This window comes from Pleurodeles waltl, chromosome 8 (genome assembly GCF_031143425.1).
Source record: "Pleurodeles waltl isolate 20211129_DDA chromosome 8, aPleWal1.hap1.20221129, whole genome shotgun sequence".
Lineage (NCBI taxonomy): Eukaryota > Metazoa > Chordata > Amphibia > Caudata > Salamandridae > Pleurodeles > Pleurodeles waltl.
Genome location: NC_090447.1, coordinates 700,444,426 through 700,460,876, shown reverse-complemented (window position 1 = coordinate 700,460,876; position 16,451 = coordinate 700,444,426). Strand labels below are relative to the sequence as shown.

The 16,451-nt window shown below is 45.7% G+C and overlaps 1 protein-coding gene across 16 annotated transcripts in view; it reads left to right on the top strand.

The window, feature by feature from the left end:
- The window catches only part of ABI3BP (ABI family member 3 binding protein), a 2,083,720-nt gene that overhangs the window by 1,779,152 nt on the left and 288,117 nt on the right, over positions 1–16,451 (top strand). The gene's annotated exons all lie outside the window — the stretch shown is intronic.

The window sequence follows — 16,451 nt, the reverse complement described above, 5'->3', positions numbered from 1 at the left end:
CTGCACGCCGAGTCCGGAACGACGCAGACCAACTTCGCAACAGAAGTTCGATGCAGCGCCAGCGGTGCAACCGGAACTTCGATGCATGGCCCTACTGGATCGACGCAAGTCGACTCAGAACGATGACAACCGACTTCCTGGGAGGAATCGACGCAGCGCCTGCCATGCGGAAGAAAATTCCACGCATCGCCTACCGGAATCGATGCAACCCCTGTGACTTTGCTCCTCAAGCCCAGGATTCCACACATCATCCCCGGGGAATCTGAAAACCCCACAACCCGAAGAGGATCCAAGTCCGCGTGCTGGAAATCAACGCAGCATCTTCGCCGTGTGGAAAATAACGACGCAAGATGTGTGCGAAGGGGCGAAACCGATGCACACTCACTGTTTTCCACGCGTCTCCTCCTCTGCGGTTCCCTGCAAGGATTTTTCAATGCAAACCAGGTACTTTTGCCCTGCAAGAGACACTTGTTGTTTCTGGGAGCCCTTAAGACACTTTTTATTGCTTTTATAGTAATATTTCAACTCTAAGACACTTGATATCACTTTCAGTGAAATCCCTACATTTGCTTATTTCATCTTTAATCGTTTTGACCTGCATTTATCCAGATAAATAATATATATTTTTCTAAACACTGTGTGGTGTATTTTTGTGGTGGTATGTTCTGGTATTGTATGAGTTATTGCACAAATACTTCACACATTGCCTTCTATGTTAAGCCTGACTGCTCAGTGCCAAGCTACCAGAGGGTGGGCACAGGACAATTTGGATTGTGTGTGACTTACCGTGAATAGAGTTAGGGTCCTTGCTTGGACAGGGGGTAACCTGACTGCCAACCAAAGACCCCATTTCTAACACAACCTCTTTGCATTCCCTGCCAGGAGGGCTTCTAAAATTATTTTTCTTGATGATTGATGAGCCTATGATTCACAACATTAAGACTTTTATTAATATCTGCTCTATTTTAGCTGCTCCTGTTGAGTCCTCTCTCCTACGCACTCTCCCAGATACCTGCTAGATTCTATTTCTATCTTGTTTGATGAGATCGCCTTATCTCTCCCTATACTACGTCACTAGTCCAAGCATCAAGACATTCCTTATGTGCTTTGGCTTGAAAGCCCCAGCAAAATATCTGAAGCCAGTCCTAGTACAAGTTTTTGTCTCTGGTCTTTGTTTAACTCTGCTAAACTTTATCAGACTCCACCACTTTTTACTTCTAGCATGGAATCCACTTTTTACTCCCATCATGGGGTTCTCAGCCCACCACATGGTCATTCGGAAAAAATCATCTTGCTCCACCTTCAGATCCTCCAAACAACAGATTTACCCTATCTGAATTTCTTACTATGCCATTAAAATCTCAGAGGCATCTTTATCCTCTCTTGAGGCCTTCTCAACTATCAGAAATCTATTTTCTCCATATAAGAATTCTGCTTTCTCTACATCCTCTAAACTCTGCTCTGTCCTATTAAATGCCTTCCAAGAGAAAACTGAGTTTATAATTAATTTGACCTTTTGGCCAGCTGCTCTGTCCCTTCTTTATCGATTGGCAGCATTTGATAGAGTGTCCCATACAATTCAATGTTCCCACCTTCTTGCTTGTGGTGTTAAAAGTAATGCCCTAACCTGGCTCACTTCATATTTGTCTGTGACTCTCAAGCAGTTCATGACCTCCCTTCCATTTTGACAACAGACCACGGCCAAATCGGTTTGCTAAGGCTTTTTCTCTGAGACCAATCCTCTTCAAAATCTATTACCGCCTCACCCATCCTATCTGTTCCTTTGGCATTCATTTAACATCCCACAGTGACAACATTCAGATCATTCTTAGATTAGAGGACAATGCTGCCAGTGCCCAACCCAACCAAATTGTCTCAAGTTCATCTTTGATAAAAAATAAAGCTTTTTATCATTAGAGGTCCTGCATCCATCTGGTCCTTTGCCAGGTGGCCACCAGATCTGGACGTGAAGCCTATACCTCCCTTTTTCCATAAAAAAAACTAGTTTTTTAATTTGACTAATCTTTTTCTTTTTCCAGTCTCAGATAACAGCTGATATCCAGCTGTTTATTCTGTATTTGTTGTGTGCGGAAAAGCCTACTTCAAGCTAGTGTTCATTCCAGATTAGACTACAGAGAATCTCTCTGTCTAGAGCTTCTTGCTTCCTTATTTCTCAGCTCTAGGCTGCTGTCGTCATTGTCTATATCCACACCCTTTCTACTCCGTTTCGTACCATCTACCAGAATTTCCTTAGCTATCTATCGAGAAAGGATCCATTTTGAGGCCCTATGATTTGTAACCAGGCCTATTATGCATCTAACACTCAGTACAGGGGCATAGCTTTGAGGAATGGGGATGGGGGTGTTTGGGGGTGTTACACCCCACTAATAAATGTATTTTCTGCCAAACAGTTGGGTACAGGCCCTTTGGGTACAGGTCCTTTCAGTAGGATATGGTCAAATTTCACCAGGAGTTTTTTTACATAAACAAAGACAAAAACGCACACACACTCTCTCCCTTACTGCTTTGAAAGTCTTCGAAAATGTTCCTTATTTTACAGAATATTGTGTTTTCTCTCATTTACAATGCCTGCCAATCCACATTCGTCTCCCTTTCAACTGCCCCTTCAGCCCCTCTCATGTGTCCTGCTTGTCCTATTTGCTGGAAAAAATGAAACTCACCACCCCCCAATCTGACTCACCAAGCTACGCCCCTGACTCTGTACCTCCGATCCCATCTTCATGTGCACCATCCTTAGCACTCTAGCTCTAGCACATAAGCATTGCAGCTACAGGTTCATTTCCTGTCTTCAGGCCACTCTTTGGAACTGCCCATTCTCCATTTCTGCAAATAAGATAACTTTGTTACCACTTCTATGACTACCCAAAGCTTTCCCTTTCTCTCATATCCTTTTCGTTTTCCTGTTGCTCGCTGTAAATGCTCTCGTGTATCACCCATCAGTAGCACCAGGACATCCTCTAGGATATAAGCATCCTTTTTAATACCTATATAACATAACATATGCATGATGTAACGTTGTGTGGTAGAATATCTGTTTACAGGAGCACAAAACAATGTTGTAAAGTAGGTAAACACCGAAAAATATTCTGGTTATGGATATACAACGTTAGTACCGCACATTCCTACGTTGGATACAGTCAGTTACTATTGTCAAGGGTCAGAGTAAATCTGTACCAATTGAGGAAATGGGAGTGAACGCTCTCTAATTTGGTGGGATGGAGGGGAAGGGGTTCATCGTTTGTGAAAAAGATCTTGCCATTAGATAAAAAACATAAAAGGTTGCATCTCTGTGGGGCTGAAATCGCTCTGAAATTTCCAAAGACAACATGTTGTTGCAAAAGAAAATATCTAACTAAATAAGATAAAGGAAGTGTGGCACAATGTACTAGTTACCAATAAAGGGTCCAATTGACAAAGATTTTGCTGCGACTTACTCTTGTAGTTCTCCTGGATTGCTCTAGAATTACAGAAGTATGCTAGTGGAATTTATGAGTGAGTCAGGAGTACTAAGGCAGTTAGGGGGTTATTCTAACTTTGGAGGAGTGTTAATCCGTCCCAAAAGTGATGGTAAAGTGACGGATATACCACCAGCCGTATTACGAGTTCCATAGGATATAATGGACTCGTAATACGGCTGGTGGTAAATCCGTCACTTTTCTGTCACTTTTGGGATGGATTAACACCTCCTCCAAAGTTAGAATAACCCCCTAAGTCTCACCTACCAATACACTAATCTTTGTGAATCAATCCCTACTTTTGTATTTTTTGAGAATGCATAAATGCTCTAGGAGCTGGCATTGTCCTGCCATGAATGGTAACACTCATAAAATATAATAAAATAAAATGGAGAAAGCAAAGTGTGGGTAACTGATTAACATTCTATGCAATCTACATAATTATTGGCATCAAAATTGTGATTTCAAGTTAGGGAAGTTTACATTTTTATTTTTGTCTTTGCAAACAATATGTGTGATAATAATAATATTTATGGCTAGTCCAATTTTGTCTATGCGAAAACACTAGTATAAATTAAATCGAGAAGAATTTGAACCTTTTACACTGATGAGATATTTGGGGAAGGGTGCAGGCCTATTGGTGCTCGCCAAAGTATAGCACATATTTAATAAGTAAGCAACACTTCTAGCGTACCTTAAACGTGTAGTTCAGAGCAAAAAAAAACGTTATAAATACAAAATAAACATTCAATTCTAGTATACAGATGTGTAATGAAGACTGCTAAACTCACAGCCATCGAGCGGACAGCTCATTCAAAAAGGTCGCAAGCCATATAAAATCCAAATGCACAATATACGTCCGTATGAGCCACACTACCACATAAATTATGTCAAATGTGTTTAACAACATCTTATGTGGCAAGAGAGATTATGCGTGACCTCTCTTCCAATAAGTGTGGTCCTCGCCATAGCACCTGCAGCAAAACCTACAGGCATTGTGTGCATGCGCCATTAGTGTTTTGTTGCAGGTGAGTTGCAGTGGAACATTCGGAAGGAGGTCAACCTGGTACATGATTTTAAGACAAATGCCAGTACAAACATGGCCAGAAATCAAAATCCCGGAATTTGTTACAATGATTTGCCTGGGGGTGCAGCAAGTGTTTGTACCCACTTTCTACAGCTTCCTGAGGTACTTTAGTATTACAAACTTGGTTGCAGACACTTGTGCAGCCCCTCCGATAATACACGTCAACATATAACGCCGGCAAGCAATGACATCTCAAGGGCGCATGCCCTTATTTTCATGTGTTCTGCAATAAGAGCGGATGATGGACGGAATGTTGAACAATTCCAAACATTCACCCCAGTCACAGATCTGGGCCTAAATCCATTGTTTTTTTGCTTGCCATTCCAACTTGAACTCAGCAATATGTAAATCAGTCTTAACCCTGCTCCCCAGGAGAACAGTACTGTTGCAAAATGGGTTACTGGTAGGGCAGGTAGGTACCTACACCTAGCAACAAGCCACTAACCTCCACATAGGTACAGTTAGGTCTCAGTAAATTAATCCCAGCTCAACCCTTGGTAGCTTGGCAACGAGCGTCAAGGCTTAACTTAGGAGACAAAGTGTAAAGCATTCAAATATCACAAAACAGTAATTAAATAAAACACAGGAAACAGTTTAAAAATCCAAAACCAATTTATAAAAATAGTTTATATTTTTATCTTTAAAATGACACAAAAACGATTAAAATCGGTTCAGGGGAACCGGAGATATTAATTTTTAAAGAATTATTACTTTTCTAGCACTTAGAAACAAAAAGCGCCAATCGGGTCATCTGGTTGCACCTCGACCGGGGCAAAGTCAAACTTTCAGGCCGACCGCGATGGAGCCCTGCTCGGCTACAGGTCGCGGGAGGCCTCGGTTAAAAAGTTACCTTCTGACTTAGTCTTTATTTTGAAATTTTTCTTCACCGGGACAAACCTGCCAGTTGAATCCGACCTCCTGGAGCCCTTGTCCGGATACGCGATGTGGGTTTCCTCGGTGGAGACTTTTACCTTCGGACTTAGTCGTTTTTTCGAGATGAAAATCCTTCGACCGGGGTAAACCTGGATCTTGATCCGACGTCCATGGAGCCCTTCTCGGATACGATGGCTGGGAGGTCCCGGTCAACTTTTTACGTTCGGACTTAGTCTCTTTTTTGGATGTTTTTCTTTACCGGGACGAACCACGAAGTCAGGCCGGGTCGCGGTTGAGGCAAGCCGGCTAGAATTTCCGCGGCGGGTCGGTCCCTCTCTGGAGCTTTTTTCCAAAAATTCTCAAATCTTTTCCAAACTTCTGGGGCTTCACCCAGATGTTCTTTTAAGGTTCTTTTGGGGTCCACAGCTCACCCCAAGGGTCCAGAAGTTCTGGGATGGTCCTTGGGAGGTGTGGACTTCAACTCCCAGAATGCACCTGGCGCAAACTCCTTTTTGGCCACTGGACAGTGGTCAGCTGCTCGCTTTCTTCAGGAGTTGGTGCAGGGGACTCTGGTTTAGCAATTTTTCACCTGTAGCAAACAGGGAGTCCCTCCTTGAACCAGTTGAAGCCAGGCAAAGTCCTTCTTGTGGTGAAGCCCAAGTGTGCAGCTGGTGCAGTCCTTCTGAGTGCAGGTTCCAGGTGCAGGCCAGGGGTCCAGCAGGGCAGTCCTTCTTCTCCTTTAGTTCTTTTCTTGTTGAAATCTGGTAGGGATCTGAGGTGTGGGGGCAGGTCTGCCAGTTTTATCCTTGCTCCTGGGTGAAAAGCAGGGGGGCCCTGCTTCTCCAATCAGGGACAGGGTCGTCCCCCTGTGATGACCACTTCCTGGGAAGTGTGGCAAAAATCCATCCCAGAAGGCAACAGTCTCTAAAAATCCAACATGGATGAATCTGATTTTTGGAGGTTACATCTGGCTGAGCCCACCCACTGGTGTGGCTAAAAATCATAAACACACCCCTCTCCTGCCCTCTCCTAATCTAATCAAGGGGGCACCTAATTGTCTGGGGTTGCAGGATGTGGGGGTGTTGCTGGGTGCTGCAAATGTCCTTCTCTGCCTTTGAAGACCAGTTTGGCAGCCCTCCCCCTTCCTGCCTCACCATCTGCTGAGGGGAGATTCTCTCCCCCAAGCACATTCCTTTGTGTGAAGTCAGGCCACTTCACACCTAATCAAGGCAGCCTGGCAGAAGCTGCTGCAGGCTGGCCAATCAGAGCACAGCAGCAAAAACAATGCAGAGCTGAAATTGGCAACTTTTTAGGTAAAGTCTAAACTTTTTACCTGGACAAGTTATATTAAATCCAACAACTGGAAGTTGTGGGATTTATTACAACAATCAAATTGATACCAAATTCTTGGTATGTAACATTTAAGGAGACTTTAAAATTTAAAATAAAGTCTGCCCATTCTAGCCTATGAAGGCCATTTACTTCAATGAGGGAAAAACGAATTTGGCTGTTTTTACCTCACCAGGGCTTATAAATCTATTTTTATAAAGTCCCTGCTTATAGTTACATGGCACCCAGCCCTAGGGGCACATAGGGCACACCTTAGGGGTGACTTATATGTAAAATTAAGGTAGTTTAAGACTTTGGAAGTACCTTTAATTGCAAAGTCGAATTTGCATATAACTTTAATTTAAAAGCAGCCAGCAAGGCAGGCTTGCTTTTAAAATGACACTGGGCACCTCAGCAATGCACCTAGGTGTGCACCACCTATGCTGTGGTCCCTAAACCTACATGCCCTACCATATACTAGGGACTTATAGGTAGGTTAACTTAGCCAATTATAATTAGCCTAATTTGCATATCCATTTTACACAGAGCACAGGCCCTGGGACTGGTTAGCAGTACCCAGGGCACCTTTAAAGTCAGGAAAACACCAGCAAAAAGTGGAAAATGGGGGCAAAAAGTTATGGGGCCTCTGCAATCAGCCCTATTTTCTCACACAACCCCCCCCCCCCAGCCCACACGCCCAGGAGACTCAGCCCAACCCTGGGAGAGTCTTCCTGGCTTGTTAGGCGAGGAAGACAGTGAAGAAAACTGTCTGTCCCTTTGCAGGGCCTACTCTGCCTTATATCCTCCTGTCAGGGTCACTCCCTATGGGTAGTGAAGCCATCCCAACAGTAAAAGGACCCAAGACAAACAGAAACTTTCCTCTAGGGGGGTCTTCCTCCTTTCTCTCTGCCAACTTGGGTAGTGAGGTGCCCACCTCCCCTACTCCAAACTTTGCTAGGGCAACACCTAGCTTACCCAAAGAGGCCACCCAACACTTTAGCAACCCCACCATGACCAATATGGTCAGGGGGCCTACTTTGCTATTGGCCCTGGGGTCTGCCTCCCAGGCCAAGTACAGTGCTGCCAGGAAGGCTAGCACCCAGCAGAGGCTACTGACAGCTGTCAGTACCCAGAACCACACCCTAAGCTCTCTTCTGACAGGTGGCTGAGCTGCTTTAGGGGCATCTTTGGGGTCCTGGCACCCCTCTTGCTGTCTAGAGTGGGGGGCTACCACCTCCTGTGGCAGACACCCTCCTTCCACTCTCCCTTCTGTCAGTGCAGGGGCAACACCCTGCATCTGGACAGCTGCCTGACTACTCAGGACTTCCTTGGGGTCAGGGGAGGCCTCACCAGTGCCAACTCTGGGCTCCCCCCCTACTGGGGCACAGGGCCCTTGGCTCCCTGGAACTCTCTTTAAGAGTGGCCTACCCTTCCTTTTCTTCTTTCCTTTTCTTGGGGACCCCTGTCTCCTAACTGTAGGGACTGACTCCCCAGGACTTTGGGTTGGGGGGCGCCCTGGGCGACCACCCCATCTGTGACCAGACTCACCTCTGGGAGGTCATTGCCCAGGATACAATCTAGGGGAAGGTCAGCACTGACTACCACCCTAATCCAGTCAAGGATACCCTCCCTCTCTAGGGGCACTATGGCTACAGGTTTGGAGGTGACCTCCCCTGTGGCTATCCTGACTTTCTTTGTCTTTCCTGGTACATACATGTCTGGGGTCACTAACCGGTCACTCACTATAGTGTGACTGGCACAGGTGTCTCTCAGGCCAGTGGTAGGGATCCCATTCACTTGAATGTGGTGGAAGTGCCTACTCCCACCCTCAGGGATCACCAGCTTACCATCTGGTCCTGTCTCCCAGCTAAATGCTAGGAGGACTTCATCATCTGAGGAATCCTCCTCTATGGCTACACTGGACAGCCCAGTGCTAACCACCTTCTTTGGACAGGCTGCATCTCCTCTGAAGTGACCTGTCTGCTGACAGTCAAAGCAAGCCCTACTGTCCAAGAGCTTTTTTAACCCTGGGTCTAACTGTCTCTGCTGGTCAGAGTGGGATTTACTCTCCTCCTTCTTAGGGTTCTGGGGTACAGAGGGAGTCTCTGTGGTGGGCTTACCACCTCCCTCCTTAGGTTTTTGGGGACCTGTCCCCCCCTTCTTGGAGTCTCCCCCCTGGGACTTGACAACCACCCTGGTTCTCAACCACTCATCAGCTGCCTCCCCTAACTCTCTAGGGTTGGTCTGCTTAGAGTCCACTAGATGCTGGCGTAACCTTTCTTGGGTACAATTGGTCAAGATGTGCTCTCTCATGATCAGATTGTATAACCCCTCATAAGTATCTACTTTGTTACCAATAATCCAGCCCTCTAGTGCCTTTAGTGAAATGTCCACAAAGTCAACCCAAGACTGGGTACTGACCTTCTGGGTGTCCCTGAACTTCATTCTATATTGCTCTGGGGTCAGACCAAACTTCTTGGCTAAGCACCTCTTCATACTAGGGTATGAATCTGCCTCCTCCCCCCTTAAGGTCAGAAGCCTATCCCTCCCTGAGTTGGGGACCAACTCCCACAAAAGGGAACCCCAGTATTGAGGCCTAACCCTTCTCATTTGGAGTGCCCTCTCAAAGGCCCCCAGCCACTTATCTATGTCATCACCCTCTACATAAGCAGGAACTACCCCCTTGGGTAATCTGGGGCAAACTCCCCCACTCATGGACACCTCAGCTTCTTTATCGCTGCTTCCATCTCTTTTTTCTTTGTATGCCCACTTTTTCTTTTCTAGGGCCAGCTTCTCTGCTTCCAAAGCTATGTATGCTAGCTGGGCCTCCAGCTCTCTTTCTCTGATGGATGGGTTCTCTCCTCCTGAAAGGACCCCCTTCCCACCACTAGCTTTGGATCTGCCCCTAGTGACTGTGTTTACTGAGGACCGTTCTTCCTCATCCTCACTTAGGCTCAGATGCCTTCCCTCCCCTGAGTGGTTAGAGCTTGCATCCCCCCTTCTTTCTCCCTCCTCTGGAGCTTCTTCTGACTCTACCTCTTGGGCCTCAGCCCATGCTGTCAGGGATGTGATCAGGATTTGCTTCCTGAGATCAGTGGTTGCAGGCAACCCTCTTTCAATACACAACCCCCTAAGCTGGACTACTGTCAGTGTGGGTAGGCTAGCCAGATCAATCTCCATGGTTCCCTAGTTTTGTGTCAACAAAAACTTTTTGCAAAAATTGGAAACAAGAATTTAGAAAAATTACAAAAATTCAATAATTGAAATTAATCCAAATTAAAAATTAAAAACAATTTTTGCACTAGGACAATTTAAAGGATTTTTAATTTGTTTTACCTAAAACTGTAACGTGATATTGAACACAAGTACAGGATCCCGTCGCTGCTTCCAATTATGTTGGAAAATGGGTTACTGGTAGGGCAGGTAGGTACCTACACCTAGCAACAAGCCACTAACCTCCACATAGGTACAGTTAGGTCTCAGTAAATTAATCCCAGCTCAACCGTTGGTAGCTTGGCAACGAGCGTCAAGGCTTAACTTAGGAGACAAAGTGTAAAGCATTCAAATATCACAAAACAGTAATTAAATAAAACACAGGAAACAGTTTAAAAATCCAAAACCAATTTATAAAAATAGTTTATATTTTTATCTTTAAAATGACACAAAAACGATTAAAATCGGTTCAGGGGAACCGGAGATATGAATTTTTAAAGAATTATTACTTTTCTAGCGCTTAGAAACAAAAAGCGCCAATCGGGTCATCTGGTTGCACCTCGACCGGGGCAAAGTCAAACTTTCAGGCCGACCGCGATGGAGCCCTGCTCGGCTACAGGTCGCGGGAGGCCTCGGTTAAAAAGTTACCTTCTGACTTAGTCTTTATTTTGAAGTTTTTCTTCACCGGGACGAACCTGCCAGTTGAATCCGACCTCCTGGAGCCCTTGTCCGGATACGCGATGTGGGTTTCCTCGGTGGAGACTTTTACCTTCGGACTTAGTCGTTTTTTCGAGATGAAAATCCTTCGACCGGGGTAAACCTGGATCTTGATCCGACGTCCATGGAGCCCTTCTCGGATACGATGGCTGGGAGGTCCCGGTCAACTTTTTACGTTCGGACTTAGTCTCTTTTTTGGATGTTTTTCTTTACCGGGACGAACCACGAAGTCAGGCCGGGTCGCGGTTGAGGCAAGCCGGCTAGAATTTCCGCGGCGGGTCGGTCCCTCTCTGGAGCTTTTTTCCAAAAATTCTCAAATCTTTTCCAAACTTCTGGGGCTTCACCCAGATGTTCTTTTAAGGTTCTTTTGGGGTCCACAGCTCACCCCAAGGGTCCAGAAGTTCTGTGATGGTCCTTGGGGGGTGCGGACTTCAACTCCCAGAATGCACCTGGCGCAAACTCCTTTTTGGCCACTGGACAGTGGTCAGCTGGTCGCTTTCTTCAGGAGTTGGTGCAGGGGACTCTGGTTTAGCAATTTTTCACCTGTAGCAAACAGGGAGTCCCTCCTTGAACCAGTTGAAGCCAGGCAAAGTCCTTCTTGTGGTGAAGCCCAAGTGTGCAGCTGGTGCAGTCCTTCTGAGTGCAGGTTCCAGGTGCAGGCCAGGGGTCCAGCAGGGCAGTCCTTCTTCTCCTTTAGTTCTTTTCTTGTTGAAATCTGGTAGGGATCTGAGGTGTGGGGGCAGGTCTGCCAGTTTTATCCTGGCTCCTGGGTGAAAAGCAGGGGGGCCCTGCTTCTCCAATCAGGGACAGGGTCGTCCCCCTGTGATGACCACTTCCTGGGAAGTGTGGCAAAAATCCATCCCAGAAGGCAACAGTCTCTAAAAATGCAACATGGATTAATCTGATTTTTGGAGGTTACATCTGGCTGAGCCCACCCACTGGTGTGGCTAAAAATCATAAACACACCCCTCTCCTGCCCTCTCCTAATCTAATCAAGGGGGCACCTAATTGTCTGGGGTTGCAGGATGTGGGGGTGTTGCTGGGTGCTGCAAATGTCCTTCTCTGCCTTTGAAGACCAGTTTGGCAGCCCTCCCCCTTCCTGCCTCACCATCTGCTGAGGGGAGATTCTCTCCCCCAAGCACATTCCTTTGTGTGAAGTCAGGCCACTTCACACCTAATCAAGGCAGCCTGGCAGAAGCTGCTGCAGGCTGGCCAATCAGAGCACAGCAGCAAAAACAATGCAGAGTTGAAATTGGCAACTTTTTAGGTAAAGTCTAAACTTTTTACCTGGACAAGTTATATTAAATCCAACAACTGGAAGTTGTGGGATTTATTACAACAATCAAATTGATACCAAATTCTTGGTATGTAACATTTAAGGAGACTTTAAAATTTAAAATAAAGTCTGCCCATTCTAGCCTATGAAGCCCATTTACTTCAATGAGGGAAAAACAAATGTGGCTGTTTTTACCTCACCAGGGCTTATAAATCTATTTTTATAAAGTCCCTGCTTATAGTTACATGGCACCCAGCCCTAGGGGCACATAGGGCACACCTTAGGGGTGACTTATATGTAAAAATAAGGTAGTTTAAGACTTTGGAAGTACCTTTAATTGCAAAGTCGAATTTGCATATAACTTTAATTTAAAAGCAGCCAGCAAGGCAGGCTTGCTTTTAAAATGACACTGGGCACCTCAGCAATGCACCTAGGTGTGCACCACCTATGCTGTGGTCCCTAAACCTACATGCCCTACCATATACTAGGGACTTATAGGTAGGTTAACTTAGCCAATTATAATTAGCCTAATTTGCATATCCATTTTACACAGAGCACAGGCCCTGGGACTGGTTAGCAGTACCCAGGGCACCTTTAAAGTCAGGAAAACACCAGCAAAAAGTGGAAAATGGGGGCAAAAAGTTATGGGGCCTCTGCAATCAGCCCTGTTTTCTAACAAGTACAGCTTGATCTTTCAGGCCAGGTCTTCCCTGGACTGGAAAACAAGTACACTGGGACCGGTTTCAGGGAGCACGGGACCCACTAAGGGTAACAAATGCAAAAAGAACAGATGATGGACTGAATGCTGAACAAAGTCAAACATTGACCCTCATTCACAGATTTGGGCCTAAATTCAGCCAGGCTGGCTTGAATACAATGGCAAAGTGCGCAAGGGACCCAAGTCTGGCTAACCCCTTCTCACTTAGTGCAACAAATGCAAAAAGAACTGATGTGGAATGCTGAACAATTTCAAACATTCACCCCTAGTCACAGATCTAGGCCTAAATCCATTGCTGTTTTGCTTGTCATGCCGTTCCAGCTTGGACTCAGCCATATGCAAATCAGTCTTGACCCTGCTCCCCAGGGGAACAGTCTGGACCGAACTGCCAGGCTAGGTCCACCATGGACTGGAAAACAAGCATCCTGAGGCGAGTTTCGGGGTATCACCCCCTCATCATCTAGGGTAGCTTAAATCCAGCGGCATAGTGAGCGCGGGATCCATGTCTGGGCATAACCTTCCCACTTAAGGTGACAAATGCAAGCAGAACAGATGACGGACAGAATACTGAACAATGTCAAACATTCACCACCAGTAACAGGTCTGGGCCAAAATCCATCTTTTTTTTGTTGCTCACCAAGCCATTCCAGTTTGGGCCTAGCCATATACAAATCAGTCTTTACCTTGCTCCATAGGGAAACAGTCCAGCCCGAACTGCCAGGCTAGGTCCTCCTTGGCCTGGAAAACAAGCCTATTGGGACCGGTTTCAGGGTATCACCTATCATCATCCAGGCTAGCTTGAATCCAGTGGCATAGCAAGCACGGGATCCACGTCTGGGCATAACCTTCCCACTTTAGATGACAAATTCAAACACAACAGATGATGGACGGAATGCTGAACAATGTCAAACATTCAACCCCAGTCATAGATCTGGAGCTACATCCATAGTTTTTTTGCTCGCCACACCATTCCAGCCGTGTGCAAATCAGTTTTGACCCTGCTCCCGAGGGTAACAGTCTAGCCCTGTTGTATGGACTCTCGTATCACAATGAGACTGCTGGATTTGGGGCAGCAGCACCCATGTTTATAGGTTACTGAGTCATTTCCACACCAGTTGGCAGCTGTCGACTCAACCCTCCCGACTCTCTAACAGCACCTCATTGAAACCAAAATGGTAAAGGTGATTTGTGGCAGCCTAGCGCATGGAACTCTGTAAACCCTTCAGGTAAATCGTGGTAAACAAGTCTCACCCTTTTATCTCCACATACAAGTTTCTTACACACACATAGGCTAGAAAAGAGATGCAGGATGGTTTTCAATACATTTATTGAAAAGACTGCAATCTACGATAAAATGCATGATTTGCAATGATTAGGATAATGAGGAATAACAAAATCAGGATTGCGAAAATCAGAGAAGTAAATATGAACGTCCCCAATATATTGCAATGACATGGATATATGATTACTACCTATAACCTAATCTCTAGCCCCTAGCGAGAGCATGGCGATGTAAGCGGAATCTGTCTGTGCAGTGTCCATGAGAAGCACACCCCACCCCTATTACCTTTGTTCAAAGTCAGGCCTCCAGTCATCAGATCAGGCTCCGTAGAGACACAAAGGCTGAGGCTGGTCGCAAACCGTCATGCAGCATGGATGGAAAATCCTGTCTGGAACCCCCTCTGATGCCCTTTGTCCTATAATATGTATATATAGGGTAGATGTTTATGTTTTTGCACAGAAGCCTGACGGGGAATGTACCTAAGCATTGGACTGTTTATGTAGTTTTTTAACAGCAAATACAAAATATTATCCTTTGTGCCTCTCATTCTGTTCTTGTTAACCCGGGGTAAATACCATGATGCAAAGTATGTCATTCATAACACTGACAGTGACGCTGTTCCAGAATAGCGACTGATTATGAAAATAAAAACATTGCTACTAAAGCAAGCTGAGCTAAAGTGAATAAAAAATGAATACATGAATACAGAATATATTATCTGGGTGAAAGGGCACAGGCTGCAAGCCTAAACTAAGCCACCACTGTGCCCAGGCAGGGATCTACATATGGACCCCCAGCAGCCCAAACTCCTGAACTACCAGGTCAGGTGTTCCCTGGACCAGAAAACAAGCTTCCTTGGATCAGTTTCAGGCTTTCAACCCTCGTCGGTGGCATATTAAGCATGGGACCCACTTCTCGGTGTACCCTTTCCACTTAGGGTAACAAATACAAAAAGAAAATATGATGGAGAGAATGCTGAACAATGTCAAACATGCATCCCCAGTCACAAATTTGGACCTAAAACCATCACTTTTCTGCTTGTCATGCCATTTCAGCTTGGACCCAGCCATATGCAAATCAGTCTTCAACCCGCTCTCCATGGGAACAGCTCAGCCCAAACTGCCAGGCAAGGTCCTCCCTGGACCAGAAACAAGCATCTTGTGACCAGTTTTGAGCTATCACCCCTCATCAGAAGCCAGGCTAGCTTGAATGTGGTAGCATAGTAAGCCCAGGACCCACTTCTGGGCATACCCTTCCCACGTAAAGCGACAGATGCAAGAAGAACAGATGATGGACGGAATGCTGAACATAGTAAAATATTCCCTCCCAGTCACAGATCTGGTCCTAAATCCAAAGGTTTTTTTTCTCTCCACGCTATTCCAGCTTGGACCCAGCCATATGCAAATCAGTCTTGACCCTGCTTCTCAGGGGAACTGTCCAGCCAGAACTGCCAGGCCAGGCTCTCACTAGTCCAGAAAACCAAGCATTCTGGGATCGGTTTTGGGGTATCACCCCTCATCAGCCAGGCTGACCTGAATCTAGTGGCATAGCAAGCATGGACCAATTGATATCAAGACGGATTTGCAAATGGCTAGGTCCAACCATGGGGTGGCATGGTTGTAAAAAAAAACAATGGATTTAGGCCCAGATCTCTCACTGAGGTGAATGTTTGACTTTTTTCAGCATTCCATCCACGATCTGTTCTTTTAGTCTTTGTCGCCCTGGTGCACCGGGTATGCCCAGACGTCGGTCTCAAGCTCACTGTACCTCTGGATTCAAACTAGCCTGGCGGATGATGGGTGATACCCTGAATCTGGCTCCAGGATGCTTGTTTCTGGTCCTGGAGGATCTGGCCTGGCGGTTCAAGCAGGACTGTTCCCATGAGGAGCATGCTTAGGACCCACACATACACATTTCTTGGCACTGTGAAGGCTAAGCGTGATGACAATTTGTGTCATCAAATATGTGTGTGCATATGCTATGAGCTGTCCACCATTTCATTTTATGATTTTTTTCTTTTTATTCTTCCAAGATCGTGGGCACCACTATGAGTGGTAAATTAAACAATTGAAATATTTGCACATGAACGCACATTTTAAAAATGGAGTTGACTAACAGCCAATAAGAGGAAATAGAAAAATAAACAGCGAGGGTGGGTGAACCAATTGACAAGGTGGGGGTAGGGGCAGGAGGAAACAACAGAGGTTGAGTGGGGAAAATATAAATGGGGAATGCTTCACACAAGTGCTGAAAGAAAAAAAGAAAGTTCCCTTAATGTGGGCAGTGGAAGAATACAAGTTATCTAATCAAAAGGACGGTAAATATGTTATGCTCCAGGGGAGGGATGAACAGAAGAAGAGGAAGGAAAGTCATGGGATAAGAAGCAAGCCAACATCATAGGTGAGATGTTCCTAAGTGCATGCTGAATGCCAACTGCTCGCCCAATTCCCAATAAAGCCACAACCAAGGTCATTTTTAAT